Source organism: Limulus polyphemus, unplaced genomic scaffold (genome assembly GCF_000517525.1).
Source record: "Limulus polyphemus unplaced genomic scaffold, Limulus_polyphemus-2.1.2 Scaffold5626, whole genome shotgun sequence".
Taxonomy (NCBI): domain Eukaryota; kingdom Metazoa; phylum Arthropoda; class Merostomata; order Xiphosura; family Limulidae; genus Limulus; species Limulus polyphemus.
Genome location: NW_013671236.1, coordinates 50,755 through 55,529, shown reverse-complemented (window position 1 = coordinate 55,529; position 4,775 = coordinate 50,755). Strand labels below are relative to the sequence as shown.

At 32.8% G+C, this 4,775-nt stretch overlaps 1 protein-coding gene across 1 annotated transcript in view; it reads left to right on the top strand.

Annotated features, from left to right (window-relative positions):
* Nucleotides 1–719: 719 nt before the first annotated feature.
* Nucleotides 720–4,775, top strand: part of LOC106472804 — a 48,081-nt gene continuing 44,025 nt past the window's right edge. The window contains exon 1 of the mRNA XM_013933469.2: nt 720–823. The gene's annotated coding sequence lies outside the window, so the exon portion shown is untranslated. The remainder of the gene's footprint in view (nt 824–4,775) is intronic.

Below are 4,775 nucleotides of genomic sequence, written 5' to 3'. Positions count from 1 at the left end.
GTTTAAAGTGACGAGAAACGTGCTGATTCTGGAACTTCTGTGTACTAAAAGTTTGTATCGAGGATGAATAGACTGGTTTAATTAATAAAGGACTTGTATCGCTGAAGATCCTCAGAAAGAATTTCTACCAGAAACAAACAAACAATCAGATACGTAACATGATGAACGGCGGACAAAAGCCTTTCTAACAATATGAGATTTGTAGTGTTTGATTGGTTTGGTTTGTTTAATGTTAAGCACAAAGCTACACGATGGGATATGTGCGTTGTGCTCACCATTGGCATCGAAACCCGGTTTATAGCGTTGTAAATTCGCATACATACCTCAGTGTCACGGGGGAGGGGGACGCGTATGATCGAGAAATTTCCGAGAAAAGTTCCAGACAGACAAACGCAAGCGTATTGATTATATAGATAAGTGATTAAAAAGAACTTTATATTTTACTGATTTATAAGAAATGAACAGGAATATTTTTTTGTACGCCGTTATGTTTAGTTTTATTTAATTAAACTGCAATTACCTAAAAACGACAATCAAATTTTCAATCTTTATTATCATTTTATGTCACTCAAAACTGGACCATCACTAAACTTAAGAAATGTAATGTTCATATAATTTACAATAGTTAAATTTTACACTCAGCTTTATTTTTGTTTTCTTGTTTGTTTGATATTATTCAGCTCACGGATAATGTATGTGCGTGTGTGTTTTGTTATAGCAAAGCCACATCGGGCTATCTGCAGTGTTCACCGATGGGAATTGAACCGTTGATTTTAGCGTTGTAAATCCGAAGACTTACCGCTGTCCAACCGGGGGACCACTGGTAATGTACTTTGTACTGTTTTGACATAAAATGCAGAAGAACAGTGGATTAATTATCACCTTAACTTTTTTAATCTTTATATATCATTTACGTCTTTTTATCACAGTTAAGAAACAATAGTTCCATCTTCATGTATCCTACATGTCCATAAAAAGAAACTCTAATATATTGGCATTTCTTTTTATTTCATGAAACATCTCATTTCTACGTGTTCTCTTAATCCTACACGATGGCGCCACCTGTTAGTTATTCTGTTTGTTTTTATATTTTGACGCTTTCCTTACTATCTTTTAAGCTCTACATTAATGTTTTGTAGAACTGGAATAATAACATCTAATTCAATTTATACATAAACACTATAAGTTTAACATTTTTTAAAAATGAATTCGCTTCTAGAAATCTTTCATCAATTTGTAAAATAATATTATCGCCTTTGGAATACCAATAAACAATGTAATTTTTGTGTACAAATTTCAACTTGCTTAATCCAATACAAAACAAGTAAATGATAATCATCAAAGAAGCAATTAACGTGTTACTGATACTTTTTTAGATACTTACAAGATATATTATCTATCACATTATTAAAAACGAATGCGCAAAAACATACACAGATTTGACGGTTATTTACATCGAAGGGCGTTATTGTATGTGCTGCCACCTTTTAAAATGTGTCTTAAGTATTTTTCCATTTGCAGTATTCGCTAAATTTGGAAATTAGGCAACAATATGTAAATATTTTAAGAAGAAATGATTAATCAGAATGTTAATCGGAAATGTGTGAAGAATTAAAAGTTGACATTTTAATCACCAGTCTTATAATTTGGTACTAATGTGCAACGAATTGTAGAATACAACAATAGAGTATTGATTCTATGAAGGTTGTGTCACTGCTACTTTACGTTTTAATAACCGTCACATCTAACAAAGATTGTTCCTTAGCTTATAGCAGTGGTTCCCAACCTTTTCTCCACCAAGGACCCCTTTTATTATCATTTTTTTCCCCCACGGACCCCATGTTTTTGAAAGATTCCTCCTACCCAACAAACTATTTTTATTAACTAATAAGTAACTCGTTCTCCCATTTTTCACTATCAAATAAAATACATATATAACTGAGTGTGCAATTAAAAAAACACATCAGTATTAAAAAACTTACTTGTTTAATGAGATGGTATTACTTACGCGGACCCTCAGGTTGGGAACCACTGGTAAATAGCTAAGTTAACACAAACTGTTGCACAAAACTGACATCTGTAGACATTTTTTAGTTAATATTAAAGGTGATAGCGGAAAATATTTCCAAGCTGGAAATTTACTGGGTTTCTTCAAAAGTTAAACTAATTCATAGTGTATAAAAGTCCAGTTTCGAAAATTGTACAAAAGAACATGTGATTATTCAATAGTAGAATTATATAAAAATTAAATAAGACATTTATTGTATGTACTAAAACAGAAGGACTAGAGATATTTAATTATAGCTGAATGGCAAGGTATTTATATATTTGGACGTTATGGAATTTGCATATTTCATCTTCAGCATAAAATAAGGTAAAACTAAGAAAGAAAAACTATGAAACAGATACAAAAATAAAGTAATAATTATATATATATATATATATATGCATTATTATTATCGTTATTACTACGAATTACAGGAAAGTAATAATATATAATTATTAATTACTTGTTCCACAATTTACATACAAAGTTACACAAAAGGCTGTCTTCAAATAGCCGTCCGTAATTTTAAACTGATAAACTGTACTAGGAAGAACAGCTAGTTAACAACGTCCACCCGCCAACTCTTGGACTATTCTTGTCTGACCGAACAGTTGGGGTCCAGCATGGCCAGGTGGTTAGGGTGCTAGACTCGTAATCTGCGGGTCGCGAGTTCGAATCCCGTTCACACTAAACATGCTCGCCCTTTCAGCCGTGAGGGCATTATAATGTGACGGTCAATCCCACTATTCGTTGATAAAAGAGTAGCCCAAGAGTTGGCGGTGGGTGGTGATGACTAGCTGCCTTTCCTCTAGTCTTATACTGCTAAATTAGGAACGGCTAACGCAGATAGCCTCGTTTAGCTTGTCGCGAAATTCATAACAAACAAACAAACAACCGAACAGTGGGATTTAACCGTCAGTATTATAATGCACTCTCGACCTCAAATCCGGGGCGCGTCTTTATGGCAACGAGACGTTATATATAATTACATAAATTATCACAGTTTTTTTCATTGCTTTTGTTTTCTTTCATAGTTTATGCTAAAGCCAGAATATGCCATTATCAAAAGGTCCAAATGTAATTAGCTGGAAATATACATACTGTTTACTATATCTGTGATTCAACCCGTTAGAACAATCTTACATTGAAATATTCATCTCACAGCTTAACAATTCCTTTGTTTTATCATTTAAATCACGTGTTGAAACATTTGTAATAGTGTTGTAAATTGTTTTAGAGTTTTATGAATTATCACACTGGTTATTAGCTAACACATAATGAGGCGGGGAAAGTTTAAGTTTGCTTCTTGATATCAAAGCTCATTAAGACTTTTATATCTAGTAAAGATCTGTTTCGTTGAGTGTGCAGTTACAAGTAACTTACACTTCCGGTGATTGAACTCTAGTTTGAACAGTTTAGGTCTCAGAGGTGTGAAACGTGAATAAATATTGAAAAATATAGAAATTCCAAATTTTGAAGAGAAACTTTAAAATATGATCATGAAGTGATCTAAGCCTACATACATTCATTAATATCATGCCATATCCAAGATCTATATATATACCTTTTTACTTCTCTAGTGAATGTCATAAGAAGCATGCATTTTTCCTCAACACGAGAAAAATCGTCCAATTAAACGCCAGTTAAACCTAACTTGTCTAAATGTTTGTCAGTTCTTAATCATGTAATTAATGCAATCGCACAAGGGTAAAGCCGCATTTAGTTTATCATTGTGTTTTACAGTCCATTTTAATTTCCGATTTATAAGTTATACCACAGCTTGAAGCTACAGGCTCAATACTATTATACACATATTCGTAAAAACTACATTTAATTTTTCATTCATTTAATTTCCTTTCATACACCAACATCTCCACCTTTCTTTCAAACAAAAGTGTTTGAGACTTTCCAGGTAAATTTAGTATTCAGGTTTCTTTCGTCCTACCGTGTTGTTAGCTGTAGACATCTTAACCGAAACTGGTCGATTCAAAGTTAACGAAAATAATTTTATATCCCGATTTGAACCAGCACCTTTTATACATTTATTACTGTTTCAAATTAAAATATAATCGTAAAGTTTTCTCCTAAGCTTCATACAAAAAGGGTGATGGAATAATACTCCGTTCTTCTTTATGATGAGAAATAAGGGACAAGAAATGTCATCTTTTGTATGAAACGAAATGATGAAGAAATCGGGGAAAGTAAAAAGTTCTCTTTTATTTCCTTGTCAGAAAACGAAACGTAAGAAACTACCTCCTCTCCATGGGCGCCCGCAGGAAGGGCAAGGGGGTCAAGTGACCCCCTTAGATTTTCAAAAAGAAAAAAATACTAGATATGTAAAATTATTCTTCTATGTTATTGGAAAATCATAAGGTATTTGTATTTCGATTTCATAATTTTTTAAAACTTGAGTTACTTGACCCTCCCTATTTTGTTTTCTGCGGGCGCCCTTGCTTCTCTCTTTTCTGAAGAAAATTAGAAGCAGAAAAAGCTCCTTCCTTCGTCTCACAATAAACTATGACAAGAAGTAAACCACTGCTCTCTACTCACGAAAGACAAACAAAACAAAAAATTAATTATATGCACTTTCTTCATGAAATACAAGTGATAATCCCACCCGAACCCTTCCCATTTTATAAAAAGAATTTGAAGTTAGAAGTTCGCCTTTAACTCTTCTTGTGAAAATAAGGAAAGAAAACAAGTTCCTTTCCTTCTGCTAAAAAAATAA